The sequence below is a fragment of the Triticum aestivum genome, chromosome 6B, assembly GCF_018294505.1.
Source record: "Triticum aestivum cultivar Chinese Spring chromosome 6B, IWGSC CS RefSeq v2.1, whole genome shotgun sequence".
NCBI lineage: Eukaryota > Viridiplantae > Streptophyta > Magnoliopsida > Poales > Poaceae > Triticum > Triticum aestivum.
The window spans coordinates 230285765-230302312 of record NC_057810.1 but is presented as its reverse complement, the minus strand read 5'-3'; positions in this window follow the sequence as shown (position 1 = coordinate 230302312).

Below are 16548 nucleotides of genomic sequence, written 5' to 3'. Positions count from 1 at the left end.
GAATTCCGATCCGGAATCCCCATGCGGCTCACCTCCTAGGAAAGGAAGGGCCTGGCCTGGGGCGAACCTGTAGAGCTGACCGGACTCCAGAACTGCATCAAGAATATGAAGGACAAGAAAATCAAGCTTGTCAACGTGGTCCAGGTCATACTTGTCCGCCGGATTCTTCTGTGCCAAAGACGGGTATTTAATCTGTGGGAGTTCACCCCGGCCGAACACCAGACGCTTCAAAAGCTCTACGGCATGACACTCAAAGATGCATGGAAGGCATTGTTCAAGGCCTCCGAAGTACCTCCTCCCACATCCGAGGACTGTGGACTTCATGCCCCCCCCCCCCCCGTCCGGTGAGTTTTCTGACTACTTCCAGATTCAGTTTTTCCCAATATATTCATGGGGGAGTCTTAAGTCATTGTGCATATTTGACTAGGATTATGTGGAGATAGCAGAGTGGATTGACTATCCGGCTCCGCTGCCAGAAGGTCCAGCCGATGCTCTCCTGACGGAGATGCTAGTCCCAGCACCCTACAAGGCGCCGGAAAAGAAGGTCCCGGGGACCAGGAAGGGTCTCCGGCGTAAGGTCATACCGGAAGCCTCGTCCAAAGACGATGAGGCACACTCCTCCCCCGAAGGGGAGGAAGAAGAGGAAAGGGTCGCCCCATCCGGAGAGGATGGGGGCCTGAGGAGGCGGACCAGGGGGCCGGCAAAGGCCCTCGGCGCAAGGCCGTCAGACCCTTGTCGTCCGAAGTCAACGAGGCAGATTCCTCCTGCGGAGGCGGGGGGGGGGGGAACACGAAGAAATTCTGCCTCCCCGCACTGGGGAGGAGAAGAAGAGGAAAGCCGCCCCGGAGGGGGAGGCTAGGACGTCCAATAAGGGAAAGGCATCCCTTCCAGACTACTCCACCACGACCGCCTATAGCAAGGAGGGGTGGCTGCCCAAGGGGAAGCCCCTAGCACGATCGTAAGTATCCGTACTCTATTGTACTTTAGTGCGACTTTGTTTCATAGTCTTGTTATAGCGCCGAACATATATGTAGTCCGGCCAGGGTCCATCCCGAGGTATCGTCTTCGGATGGGTCCTTGAGTGATTCAGCGATGAACTCGCTCCCGACGGCCACTACTCCTTGGCCTGCGGATGACACGGAGGTGTTGTCCCAAAGGCTCCCGGAGCAGGGGCAGGCGACTCTGGAGACGCCCCCAAGCGGAATTCCAGACGCCGGGCACACGGGGTACAGGATCCCCGCGGATCGTGCCGATGAGAGCCATAACAAGCCGGGCTCTCATCCGGATACTGTGCCGGAACCTTCGATGGTTCCGGATTCGGGCAGGTGGCCCCTCGCTAGAGAGGGCAAGCCGTCCGTGCCGATGACTTCCGTTACGCCAGAGGCATCAGATAGTCTGCTGGAAGTGCTTCGCGGCGCTTCCATGGATGAAGAGCACCGTACTCTTATGAGTGCGGTGATTCAGAAGGTTCTGTCTGTCAAGAGCGGACTGACCGTAGCCTGCACCAGCCTCTTGACGGGCTTTGAGGTAAGTAATAAAAATGTGTGAAATTACCACCCGATAGGTAGTAGCCCCTGATACTCTGTTTCATGTTCGGAAATAAAAGCCAAATGGAGGGTCAATTATAATCCGCAGAAGTCTAATAGTAAGTGTGCATGTGAATAAGCAGGATGTGCTGCTTGCCGCTGCTATCCGCACGGCCGAGGTCGCCGGACTAAAACGGGACCTGGAGCAGGCGCAGGGAGAGCTCGGCCTCACGAAGAGGCAGCTCGAAGAGAACAAAGGTGAGTGATACCCCGTTCGCATATAATGAAGGATAGACAAAATTGGTTATTCTAACGACAAAGCGTCGTCACTTTTTGTAACAGGGGCCACCACCGAAGTGGCGTATCTGAAGAAAGCACTGTCCGAGGCCGAGGACAAGGCAGCTCTGGAGCGCAAGGAGCGCGAGAAGCAAGATGCTAGAGTGGGCGAGGTACAGCAAGAGCTCCAGGAGCTCGGCAAAAAGTTCGAGTCCTTGGAGCATGATCTTAAGATGAAAGAGACTGAGCTTGTGAAGGCCCTTGCGAGTGTGAAAGACGCCAAGGCCGAAGCCGAAAAGGCACAACAGGAAATCCAGGCGGCCAAGAAGATAGCGGCGGGTAAGACATTCTTTATGCAAAGCAAGTATGTGGAGGAGACATTTCTTTTACTTACCCGGATTCAGAGCTCTCCAGGGGCATTCGCAGATCTGCCATGCAGCATATCTAAGGCTGCGGAGTTCTACCGTGCCGAGGAGGGGAGCTCAATGGAGAAGCTGTTCTGGTCCCAGTATGCTGGAGCCGAACACCCGGTGCCTCTGAGTGACCAGCTGAAGCAGTTGGTTGAACTCCACAGGGCGGCCGAAGTGGCTATGAGAAATTTCATAGTCTGGATGTGGCCTGGTGAGCCCTTGCCTGCCAGCTACTTAGGCCTGACAAAGCGGAGAGTAAATGCCTATCCGCGGCTGGAGGTGATCGAGCGGTCCGTTTGCATTGAGGGTGCCCACCGGGCCTTTTCCCGTGCGAAGGTGCACTGGGGCAAGCTGGACGCGGAGAAGCTGGTGAAGGACGGGCCACCAGAAGGCAAGGCGCATCGCTGCCCCGAGAAATATTATGATGGCATTATGAAGGGTGCTTGTCTCGTGGTCGATGAGTGTACCAAGGACACGATCCTTGAGTAAATGTGTTTCTGTCGTTGTTGTAATATAAAGACGAAGTTACTTGCGCTATGTAGCGCTTTTTTATTTAAAATATTACCTTCTGTGCGGCTGTTTATAGAATTCTGAAAGTAGGCCAGTCATCGGCTTCCGCCCCCATGTAACTAGTACCGGGGTGTTCCTCGAAAAACCCACACATTCTTTATCCAAATTTTTGGTCCCTTAAGGAGGTATCCGGCGTAGCGAACAAGGCAATCGGACTATGTGGCTTTATAACTTTCACTTAGCCATAGAAGTCTATAATTTTAAATTTCGGCGAAGCCCCTAGAATTCGGAAAGCCGAATAGGGGCGCTATATACGCCTAAATCGGACGAAGCCGATTCCTCGCCTAAAGCAAAAAAAGATCTTTAAGGATTTTAAGACCTTCGAACAGCGACCAGCTCTCGCCGCATCATGCCGGTCAGCTTTCGGCTTTCTCTACTAAGGTGCTCGTCCGGAAGAACCGGGACACAGTTGCAGTAGTTCTCCCTGCGCTACCTTAGCCGATATAACAGAACGTAAGGTACCAAAACAAGGGAGCCGGGCAAACCCAACTATTGACCCAAGACATGATTCGGAGCTGATGCATATAATGCTATAAGTTCGGGGTGTCGCACTGTTGAAAGTGTTCGGACTTGGTTTGCCGTATTATGAGGCGCCATAAGAAGCCCCTGGCAAACTGATCGTACCAAGGTGTACGGATGCAATATTAAATAAACATTTGTAAGAAAAATGCTCAAATAGGAATAATAAGCTGACGCTATATATTATCTCCCATTGATAAATAATACGTTTAAGCGTATGTTTACAATGGGTGCGTTTAAGCAGAAGTAAATAGGATTATTTAACATGTCCTATCCAAGGGCAGGCTGCATGTAGGTATATAAAACAGGTATAACGATCGTGAACAGATTTCACCTGGGTATTTCCTTTTGTGCGCAAAGCCTGTTGCCTCCTTGGTTTTCTCTCGTGTGTAAGTCCGACAATCCGGCTCTTCTGAAGAGGCTGCCCTAAAGCAGTGTCCTGAAAGATAAAAAGGGAGGGTTATGAAGGTATGTTGCGGTGATACCGCACTGTTGACTAAGTCACTGCTGCGCCTCCGCCTATGCCCATGGTATTTTGAGTACGTAATTGTGTACGCGTGGCACGAATGCTGCTTTGATGGGGCTTGAGCGGAGGCCGGACTGCTAGTCGCGCTCTTGGCGTGCCTGGTGATCCTGTTGCGGGGTGCTCCGGACTCGCTTGACGGTGCTCGAGGTTGTCATCACCGGGTTGGTGGTTTGTCGGAGGAGGCCGCATTGTACTTCCGCCTCGAGGGCTGCAGTATGCTCTTCTGTTCGGAGAGAGCTGTCCATGTTTCCGTTTACTGTTATGACCCCGCGCGGTCCTGGCATCTTGAGCTTGAGGTATGCATTGTGTGGTACCGCATTGAATCTAGCGAATGCGGTTCGTCCAAGCAGTGCGTGGTAACCACTACGGAAAGGGACGATATTGAAGATTAACTCTTTGCTTCGGAAGTTATCCGGAGATCCGAAGACCACTTCCAATGTTATAGAGCCCGTGCAACGGGCCTCTACTCTAGGAATTACACCTTTAAAGGTGGTTTTGGTGGGCTTGATCCTTGAAGGGTCGATGCCCATTTTGCGCACTGTGTCCTGATAAAGCAGGTTTAGGCTGCTGCCGCCGTCCATAAGGACTCGCGTGTGGTGGAATCCGTTGATGATTGAGTCTAGGACCAATGCGGCTAAGCCGCCGTGATGGATGCTGGTAGGGTGGTCCCTACGATCAAAGGTGATCGGACAAGCTGACCATGGGTTGAATTTGGGGGCGACTGGCTCCATCGCATAGACGTCCCGTAGTGCTCGCTTTCGTTCCCGCTTGGGAATGCGGGTGGCGTAGATCATGTTGACCGTTTTCACCTGGGAAGGAAATTTCTTCTGTCCCCCCGTGTTCGGACGCTAGGGCTCCTCGCCATCGTCACTATGCAGCCCCTTGTCCTTGTTTTCGGCGTTTATTTTACCGGCATGTTTGAACACCCAGCAGTCTCTATTAGTGTGGTTTGCTGGTTTGTCCGGGTGCCGTGAATTTGGCACGAGCGTTCCAGTATGCGGTCCAGACTGGACGGTCCCTGATTGTTTCTTTTGAACGGCTTTTTCCGCTGACCGAATTTGGATCCGGTGAATCCGGCGTTGACTGTCGTGTCTTCAGCGTTGTCGTTGTTGTTCTTTCACTTATGTCTGTTGTGCCGTGGCTTGCCGTTATTGTCACGGATATCCGAGGAGCCGGAATATGGCGTGGTGCTACTACGAGCCAACCAGCTGTCCTCACCCACGCAAAAGCAGGTCATTAGTGTCATGAGTGCTGCCATGGACTTGCGTTTTTCGTGGCCGAGGTGTCGGGCGAGCCACTCATCACGGATATTATGCTTAAAGGCCGCCAGGGCTTCGGCTTCCGGACAATCGACTATTTGGTTCTTTTTAGTTAGGAACCGGGTCCAGAATTTCCTGGCTGATTCTCCGGGCTGTTGAGTAATGTGGCTCAGGTCGTCGGCGTCTGGTGGTCGCACATATGTGTCCTGAAAGTTGTCGAGAAACGCGTCTTCCAGGTTTTCCCAACCGCCAATGGAATTTGCGGGCAGGCTGTTTAGCCAGTGTCGGGCGGGTCCTTTGAGCTTAAGTGGAAGATACTTGATGGCGTGTAGATCGTCTCCGCGGGCCATGTGAATGTGGAGAAGGAAATCTTCGATCCATACTGCGGAGTCTGTTGTGCCATCGTATGATTCGATGTTTACGGGTTTGAACCCTTCTGGGAATTCATGATCCATCACTTTGTGAGTGAAGCAGAGGGGGTGTGCGGCGCCTCTATGTCGGGCTATGTGGCTACGCAGTTCGAATGAGTCTGGGTGGCTGTACTCAGCCCGGCCGGACTTGTTCATAGTGTATCCGCCGTGATGATCATCGTTGCGTGTTGGGGCGCGCCCCCGCGATCCTTAGATCGATCTTGGCTGTCCTGCTTTGTTTTCTAGTATATCTTGCAGGTCTTACCTATTGCCCCAGGCCGTAGTGTATTGGCGTGGGGGTGCGGGCTGATATTCGGGCTGATATGTTGTTTCATCCCGGCCACGAGGTCGCCGGTCAGCCGCGTGGCGCTAGAGTCCGTATTCCTCACCTGGCAGGACTTCAGTCCATCTGTCTGTGAGCAAGTCTTGATCAGCTTGGAGCTGTTGTTGCTTCTTTTTCAGGCTCCTCGCGGTGGCCATAAGCCGGCGCTTGAAGCGCTCCTGCTCCATGGGGTCCTCAGGTACGCCGAACTCATCATCGCCGAGGCTAATCTCGTCTTTGGAGGGGGGCATGTAATTGTCCTCCTCCGGATTTCCGTCTGTCGCCTGTTCGTCTGGGCTGACCTGCCCGTCTTCCTGCTCGGCCTGCTCAAAGGCGGGCTGATCAGGGTTGTACTCATCTTCGACAGCATTTGGATTGTTTTCGTCTCCTGTGCTGGTATTGCTATGGCGGGGCTTGGAGCGGCACCGACGACGCCCATGCTTTGTTTTCTTCCCTGGGGGGTTATCCTCCGTTGCCTCATCGCCATTGGTTTCTTTCGAAGTGTCCACCATATATATATATATCATATGAGGAGGTGGCTGTCCACCACCCCATGAGCGGTGGTTCCTGTTCTTCTCCTGCATCGTCGTCCATACCGTCGACGTCTTTGGAGTCGAAGTCAAGCACGTAGGTTAAGTCATCGACCATGGCAATGAAGTGGGTGGTGGTAGGCAACGAATTCTTTCGTCGCCCGCTTCCCACTCGAGCCAGACATAGTTCGACCAAGAGTCTCCTGACAAGGAGAGACACTTTAACGAGTTCAGCACGTCGCCAAAGGGAGAGTGCTGGAAGATATCCGCTGCGGTGAACTCCATTACAGGAGCCCAACCAGGTTCGGCGGGCTCAGGAGCGCGCGGACTGGAACCTTCAGCCGGATACGAGTCCGGGGGTCCGGTGTCACAGGCTTCTTTGCGGGCGAGGCTTGTGTTCTGCTCTACCGCCGATGAGTGTGCGGCCTGCGGGGTGGGGTCCATCCACCCGTCCTTAGGCAACGCGGTCTGCTCCGGATTTAGGTCCGTGGCTACCGCAGGGGCGACATCCCGAGTATTGTCCGACAGCAGGTCTAAGCCATGCTCATCGTGACTGTCCGGCGCTCCGGGCACAGGCCCGAATCCGTTGAAGATCAAGTCTCCGCGGATATCATTCGTGTAGTTCAGGTTTCCGAACCTGACCTGGTGGCCAGGGGCGTAGCTGTCGATCTGCTCCAGTTGGCCAAGCGAATTGGCCCACAGTGCGAAGCCGCCGAACACGAAGATCTGTCCGAGGAGAAAAGTCTCACCCTGGACCATGTTGTTGACGATTGAAGGAGCCATCAAGCCTTGCAGCGACGACACAGAGGAACTCTCAATGAAAGCACCAATGTCGGTGTCAAAACCGGCAGATCTCGGGTAGGGGGTCCCGATCTGTGCGTCTTAGGCTAATGGTAACAGGAGGCAAGGAACACAATGTTTACCCAGGTTCGGGCCCTCTCGATGGAGGTAAAACCCTACTTCCTGCTTGATTGATATTCATGATATGAGTAGTACAAGAGTTGATCTACCACGAGATCATAGAGGCTAAAGCCTAGAAGCTAGCCTATGATGATTATGATTGTGATCGTGATCGTCCCTCTAAGGACCAACCTCTTCGGTTTATATAGACACCGGAGAGGGCTAGGGTTTACATGGAGTCGGTTACAAGGAAGGAAATATAATATTCGGATCGCCAAGCTTGTCTTCCACGGAAAGGAGAGTCCCATCCGGACACGGGACGGAGTCTTGAGTCTTGTATCTTCACGCTCCAATCAGTCTGGACAAAGTGTACAGTCTGGCTGTCTGGATACCCCCTAATCTAGGACTCCCTCAGCCTGTACGGCCTGCTCGAAGGCAGGCTGATCGGGATTGTATTCATCGTTGGCACCATCCGGATTGTTTTTCACTCCTGTGTCAGTATTGTTGTGGCGGGGCTTGGGGCGGCGCTGATGACGTTCATACTTTGCCTTCTTCCTTAAGGGGTTATCCTCCATTGCCTTATCGCCATTAGTTTCTTTTGGAGTGTCCACCATATATATATATATATATATATATATATATATCATATGAGGAGGTGGCTGTCCATCGCCCCGTGGGCGGTGGTTCCTGTTCTTCTCCTACATCATCGTCCACACTGTCGATGTATTCAGAGTCGAAATCAAGAACGTCGGTCAAATCGTCGATCGTGGCTATGAAGTGGGTGGTGGGTGGGCAACGGATTCCCTCGTTGCCTGCTTCCCATTCAAGCCGGACATAGTTCGGCCAAGAGTCTCCTGACAAAGAGAGAGACTTTAACGAGTTTATCACATTGCCAAAGGGCGAGTGGAAGATATCTGTAGCGGTGAACTCCATTACCGGAGCCCAACCAGATTCGACGGGCTCGGGGGTGCGCGGACTGGAACCTACAGCCGGACATGAGTCTGGGGGTCCGGTGTCACATGCTTCCTTGGGGTGAAGTCTGTGTTCGGCTCCACCGCCGATGAGTGTGCGGCCTCCGGGTCGGGGTCCATCCACCCGCCCTCGGACGACGCAATCTGCCCTGAATTTAGGTCTGGGGCTCCTGCAGGTGCGATATCCCGAGTGTGGTTCGACATCAGGTCTAAGCCTCGTCGTGACTGTTCGGCGCTCCTGGCATGGGCCCGAATCCGGTGAAGATCAAGTCTCCGTGGATATCGGCCGTGTAGTTCAAGTTCCCAAACCTGACCTGATGGCCAGGGGCGTAGTTGTCGATCTGCTCCAGATGGCCAAGAGAATTTGCCCGCAGTGCGAAGCTGCCGAACACGAAGATTTGTCCGGGGAGAAGAGTCTCACACTGGACCGCGTTGTTGTTGATGATTGAAGGAGCCATCGAGCCTTGCAGCGACGACACAGAGGAACTCTCAATGAAAGCACCAATGTCGGTGTCAAAACTGGCGGATCTCGGGTAGGGGGTCCCGATCTGTGCGTCTAAGGCTAATGGTAACAGGAGGCAAGGGACATTGTTTTACCCAGGTTCGGGCCCTCTCGATGGAGATAAAACCCTACTTCCTGCTTGATTGATCTTGATGATATGAGTATTACAAGAGTTGATCTACCACGAGATCGTAGTGGCTAAACCCTAGGAGATAACCTATGATGATTATGATTGTCTTGATTGTCCCTATACGGACAAAACCCTCCGGTTTATATAGACACCATAGGGGGCTAGGGTTTACACAGGGTCAGTTACAAAGAAGGAAATCTAATATCCGGATCGCCAAGCTTGTCTTCCACGCAAAGGAGAGTCCTATCCGGACACGGTACGAAGTCTTGAGTCTTGTATCTTCATGGTCCAACAGTTCGGCCAAAGTATATAGTCCGGCTGTCCGGATACCCCCTAATCCAGGACTCCGTCAACGCCCCCAGGAGGGTTACGACGCGAAGCGTCGCCGCCACCGAGTCTGAGAGCAGACAACGATTTTCACCGTGAGCCCTGGCACAGGAACGAGATCCACGACACCGTCTTCAAGAAGCAAGCGGCACTCACAGGCGGCGCCGTCGTTGGCGCCAGAAGCGCGGAGCTTTCGCTCAGCCACTCACCTGCACCACCATGAGGAGACCCGGCCACTACCACAACGAGGGTCAAGCTTGCCCACCCCAGATCTCGGCACTTCCAGAGCGGTCCTGGGCCTCCCGCCACTACATCCCTAGTTCCCCTCACGACCTAAAGATGGAGCCACCACCGCCACCATGAAGCCTGCCAGAAAGCCAACCATGAGGCCCACCGTCCGGGGCCGCTGCCCTGGAATCCATGCCCCTAGGAACCGCCGACCATCTCCGTCATGAGCACCCGACCACAGTAGTACGAGTGAAAGGGACCACCTTTCACTCCTAGCCCGGCATCAGCCAGCGGGTTGGGGTCGGCACCTCCACAGTAGGAAGCGCCCACGCCTGTGAAGGAAATATGCCCTAGAGGCAATAATAAAGTTATTATTTATTTCCTTAATTCATGACAAATGTTTATTATTCATGCTAGAATTGTATTAACCGGAAACTTAGTACATGTGTGAATACATAGACAAAACATATAGTCCCTAGTATGCCTCTACTTGACTAGCTCGTTAATCAAAGATGGCTATATTTCCTAACCATAGACATGTGTTGCCATTTGATGAACGGGATCACATCATTAGGAGAATGATGTGATGGACATGACCCATCCGTTAGCTTAGCATTATGATCGTGTTAGTTTCATTGCTACTACTTTCTCCATGACTTATACAAGTTCCTCGGACTATGAGATTATCCAACTCCCGAATACCGGAGGAACACTCTGTGTGCTACCAAACATCACAATGTAAATGGGTGATTATCAAGGTGCTCTATAGGTGTCTCCAAAGGTGTTTGTTGGGTTGGCATAGATCGAGATTAGGATTTGTCACTACGTGTTTCGGAGAGGTATCTTTGTGCCCTCTCAGTAATACTCATCACTATAAGCCTTGCAATCATTGTGACTAATGGTTTAGTTGCAGGATGAAGTATTACGGAACGAGTAAAGAGACCTGCAGGTAACGAGATTGAACTAGGTATTGAGATACCCACGATCGAATCTCGGGCAAGTAACATACCAATGACAAAGGGAACAACGTATGTTGTTATGCGGTTTGACCGATAAAGATCTGCGTAGAATATGTAGGAACCAATATGAGCATCCAGGTTACGCTATTGGTTATTGACTGGAGACGTGTCTCGATAATGTATACATAGTTCTCGAACCCGTAGGGTCCGCACGCTTAACGTTCAATGACGATTGGTATTATGAGTTTATGTGATATGTTGTACCAAAGATTGTTCGGAGTCCTGGATGTGATCACGGACATGACGAGGAGTCTCGAAATGGTCGAGAAATAAAGATTGATATATTGGACGACTATGTTTGGACATCGGAATGGTTCCGGATAAGTTCGGGCATTTACCAGAGTACCGAGGGGTTACCGGAACCCCCCGGGGAGTGTATGGGCCTTATTGGGCCTTAGTGGGAGAGAGGAGGAGGAGGCCAGGTGTAGGGCGCCCCCCCAAGCCCAATCCGAATTGGGTGGGGGGCGGGCCCCCTTTCCTTCCCTCTCTCTCCCCTTCCTTCCTCTCCTACTCCAACTTGGGAAGGGGGAATCCTACTCCCACTGGGAGTAGGACTCCCCCCTTGGGCGCGCCGTAGAGGGCTGGCCCTCCCCTTCCTCCACTCCTTTATATACGGGGGAGGGTGCACCCCTGAGACACACAAGTTGACAATTGTTTTAGCCACGTGCGGTGCCCCCTCCACAGTTACACACCTTGGTCATATCGTCGTAGTGCTTAGGCGAAGCCCTGCGTCGGTAACTTCATTATCACCATCACCACGCCGTCGTGCTGACGAAACTCTTCCTCGGCCTCAACATGATCACGAGTGTGAGGGACGTCTCCGAGCTGAACGTGTGCTGAATGCGGAGGTGTCGTACGTTCGGTGCTTGGATCGGTTGGATTGCGAAGACGTCCGACTACATCAACCGCGTTAACTAAACGCTTCCGCTTTCGGTCTACGAGGGTATGTGGACACACTCTCCCCTCTCGTTGCCATGCATCACATAGATAGATCTTGCGTGATCATATGAATTTTTTTGAAATTACTGCGTTCCCCAACAGTGGCATCCGAGCCAGGTCTATGCATAGATGTTATATGCACGAGTAGAACACAAAAAGTTGTGGGCGATAATAGTCATACTGCTTACCAGCATGTCATACTTTGATTCGGCGGTATTGTTAGATGAAGCGGCTCCGACAGACATTACGCGTATGCTTACGCGAGACTGGTTCTACCGACGTGCTTTGCACATAGGTGGCTGGTGAGTTTCTGTTTCTCCAACTTTAGTTGAATCGAGTGTGGCTACGCCCGATTCTTGTTGAAGGTTAAAACTGCACACTTGATGAAAAATCGTTGTGGTTTTGATGCCTAGGTAAGAATGGTTCTTGCTAGAAGCCCGTAACAGCCATGTAAAACTTGCAACAACAAAGTAGAGGATGTCTAACTTGTTTTTGCAGGGCTTTCTGTGATGTGATATGGTCAAGGCATGATGTGATATAAATTGTTGTATGAGATGATCATGTTTTGTAACAAAGTTATCGGCAACTGGTAGGAGCCATATGGTTGTCGCTTTATTGTATGCAATGCAATCGCCATGTAATTGTTTTACTTTATCACTAAGCGGTAGCGATAGTCATAGTAACAATAGGTGGCGAAATGACAACGATGCTACGATGGAGATCAAGGTGCCGCGCCGGTGACGTTGGAGATCATGATGATGCTTCGGTGATGGAGATCATGAGCACAAGATGATGATGGCCATATCATGTCACATATTTTGATTGCATGTGATGTTTATCCTTTATGCATCTTATTTTGCTTAGAACATCGGTAGCATCATAAGATGACCCCTTACTAAATTTCAAGGTACAAGTGTTCTCCCTGAGTATGCACCATTGCTACAGTTTGTCGTGCCGAGACACCACGTGATGGTCGGGTGTGATAAGCTCTATGTTCACATACAACGGGTGCAAGCCAGTTTTGCACACGCAGAATACTCAGGTTAAACTTTACGAGCCTAGCATATGTAGATATGGCCTCGGAACACTGAGACCGAAAGGTCGAGCGTGAATCATATAGTAGATATGATCAACACAGTGATGTTCACCATTGAAAACTACTCCATCTCACGTGATGATCGGACATGGTTTAGTTGATTTGGATCACATGATCACTTAGATGATTAGAGGGATGTCTATCTAAGTGGGAGTTCTTAAGTAATATGATTAATTGAACTTTAAATTTATCATGAACTTAGTATATGATAGTATTTTGCATGTCTATGTTGTTGTAGATCAATGGCCCGTGTTACCGTTCCTTTGAATTTTAATGCGTTCCTAGAGAAAGCTAAGTTGAATGATGATGGCAGCAACTACATGGACTAGGTCCATAACCTGAGGATTATCCTCATTGCTGCACAGAAGAATTATGTCCTGAAAGCACCGCTAAGTGCCAGACCTACTGCAGATGCTACTGATGACGTTAAGAACGTTTGGCGGAGCAAAGCTGATGACTACTCGATAGTTCAGTGTGCCACGCTTTACGGCTTAGAATCGGGACTTCAAAGACGTTTTGAACGTCATGGAGCATATGAGATGTTCCAAGAATTGAAGTTAATATTTCAAGCAAATGCCCGAGTTGAGAGATATGAAGTCTCCAACAAATTCTACAGCTGCAAAATGGAGGAGAATAGTTCTGTCAGTGAACACATACTCAAAATGTCAAGGTATCATAATCACTTGACTCAGCTGGGAGTTGATCTTCCAGTTGATTGTGTCATTGACAAAGTTCTTCAATCACTGCCACCAAGCTATAAAGGCTTCATGATGAACTATAACATGCTTCGTGATGAACTATAATATGCAAGAGATGAACAAGACTATTCCCGAGCTCTTCATGATGCTAAAGGCCGCGGAGGTAGAAATCAAAAAGGAGCATCAAGTGCTGATGGTCAATAAGACCACTAGTTTCAAGAAAAGGGGCAAAGGGAAGAAAGGGAACTTCAAGAAGAACGGCAAAAAGGTTGCTGCTCAAGAGAAGAAACCCAAGTCTGGACCTAAGCCTGAAACTGAGTGCTTCTACTGCAAAGGGACTGGTCACCGGAAGTGGAACTGCCCCAAGTATTTGGCGAATAAGAAGGATGGAAAAGTGAAAGGTATATTTGATATACATGTTATTAATGTGTACTTAACTAATGCTTGTAGTAGCGACTGGGTATTTGATACTGGTTCTGTTGCTCATATTTGCAACTCAAAACAGGGGCTACGGATTAAGAGAAGATTGGCTAAGGACGAGGTGACGATGTGCGTGGGAAATGGTTGCAAAGTCGATGTGATCGCGGTCGGCACGCTACCTCTACACCTACCATCGGGATTAGTTTTAGACCTGAATAATTGTTATTTGGTGCCAGCGTTGAGCATGAACATTATATCTGGATCTTGTTTTGATGCGAGACGGTTATTCATTTAAATCAGAGAATAATGGTTGTTCTATTTATATGAGTAATATATTTTATGGTCATGCACCCCTGCTGAGTGGTCTATTTTTGTTGAATCTCGATAGTACTGATACACATATTCATAGTGTTGAAGCCAAAAGATTGAAGTTTAATAATGGTAGTGCAACTTATTTGTGGCACTGCCGTTTGTGTCATATCGATGTAAAGCACATGAAGAAACTCCATACTGATGGACTTTTGGAATCACTTGATTATGAATCACATGGTGCTTGCGAACCGTGCCTTATGGGCAAGATGAATAAAACTCCGTTCTCCGGAACAATGGAACGAGCTACTGACTTGTTGGAATAATACATACTGATGTATGCGGTCCAATGAGTATTGATGCTCGTGATGGGTATCGTTATTTTCTTACCTTCACAGATGATTTGAGCAAATATGGTTATATCTACTTAATGAAGCATAAGTCTGAAACATTTGAAAAGTTCAAAGAATTTCAGAGTGAAGTGGAAAATCATCGTAACAAGAAAATAAAGTTTCTACGATCTGATTGTGGAGGAGAATATTTGAGTTACGAGTTTGGTCTTCATTTGAAACAACATGGGATATTTTCACATTTAACGCCACCTGGAACACCACAGCGAAATCGTGTGTCCAAAAGTCGTAACCGTACTTTATTATATATGGTGTGATCTATGATGTCTCTTACTGATTTACCGCTATTGTTTTGGGGTTATGCTCTAGGGACGGCTGCATTCACTTTAAATAGGGCACCATCAAAATCCGTTGAGACGACGCCTTATGAACTATGGTTTGGCAAGAAACCAAAGTTGTCGTTTCTTAAATTTTGGGGCTGCAATGCTTATGTGAAAAAGCTTCAACCTGATAAGCTCGAACCCAAATCGGAGAAGTGCGTCTTCATAGATACCCAAAGGAAACTGTTGGGTACACCTTCTACCACAAATCCGAAGGCAAAATCTTTGTTGCTAAGAATTGATCCTTTGTAGAGAAGGAGTTTCTCTCGAAAGAAGTGAGTGGGAGGAAAGTAGAGCTTGATGAGGCAACTATACCTTCTCCCTTATTGGAAAGTAATTCATCACAGAAATCGGTTCCCGTAATTCCTACACCAATTAGTGAGGAAGCTAATGATGATGATCATGAAGCTTCAAATCAAGTTACTACCAAACCTCATAGGTCTTCCAGAGTAACATCCACACCAGAGTGGTACAGTAATCCTGTTCTAGAAGTCATGTTACTAGACCATGATGAACCTACAAACTATGAGGAAGCGATGATGAGCCCAGATTCCGCGAAATGGCTTGAGGCCATGAAATCTGAGATGGGATCCATGTATGAGAACAAAGTGTGGAGTTTGGTGGACTTGCCCGATGATCGGCAAGCCATAGAAAATAAATGGATCTTTAAGAAGAAGACCGACGCAGACGGTAATGTTACTATTTACAAAGCTCGACTTGTTGTGAAAGGTTTTCGACAAGTTCAAGGAGTTGACTATGATGAGACTTTCTCACCCGTAGCGATGCTTAAGTCTGTCCGAATCATGTTAGCAATTGCTGCATTTTATGATTATGAAATTTGGCAAATGGATGTCAAAACTACATTCCTGAATGGATTTCTGGAAGAAGAGTTGTATATGATCCAACCGGAAGGTTTATTCGATCCAAAGGGTGCTAGCAAAGTGTGCAAGCTCCAGCGATCCATTTATGGACTGGTGCAAGCCTCTCGGAGTTGGAATAAACGTTTTGACAGTGTGATCAAAGCATATGATTTTATACAGACTTTTGGAGAAGTCTGTATTTACAAGAAAGTGAGTGGGAGCTTTGTAGCATTTCTAATCTTATAGGTAGATGACATATTGTTGATTGGAAATGATATAGAATTTCTGGATAGCATAAGGGGATACCTAAATAAGAGTTTTTCTATGAAAGCCCTCGGAGAAGCTGCTTACTTATTGGGCATCAAGATCTATAGAGATAGATCAAGACGCTTAATTGGACTTTCACAAAGCACATACCTTGATAAAGTTTTGAAGAAGTTCAAAATGAATCAGTCAAAGAAAGGGTTCTTGCCTGTGTTACAAGGTGTGAAGTTGAGTTAGACTCAAAGCCCGACCACCGCAGAAGATAGAGAGAAAATGAAAGTCATTCCCAATTCTTCAGCCATAGGTTCTATCATGTTTGCAATGTTGTGTACCAGACCAGATGTATGTCTTGCTATAAGCATAGCAGGGAGGTACCAAAGTAATCCCGGAGTGGAGCACTGGACAGCTATCAAGAACATCCTGAAATACCTGAAAAGTACTAAGGATATGTTTCTCGTTTATGGAGGTGAAGAAGAGCTCGTCGTAAACGCTTACGTCGATGCAAGCTTTGACACTGATCCGGATGACTCTAAGTCACAAACCGGATACGTAATTTTATTGAATGGAGGAGCTGTCAGTTGGTGCAGTTCCAAGCAGAGCGTCGTGGCGGGATCTACGGGTGAAGCGGAGTACATTGCTGCTTCGGAAGCGGCAAATGAAGGAGTTCATATCCGATCTAGGTGTCATATCTAGTGCATCGGGTCCAATGAAAATCTTTTGTGACAATACTGGTGCAATTGCCTTGGCAAAGGAATCCAGATTTCACAAGAGAACCAAGCACATCAACAGACGCTTCAATTCCATCCG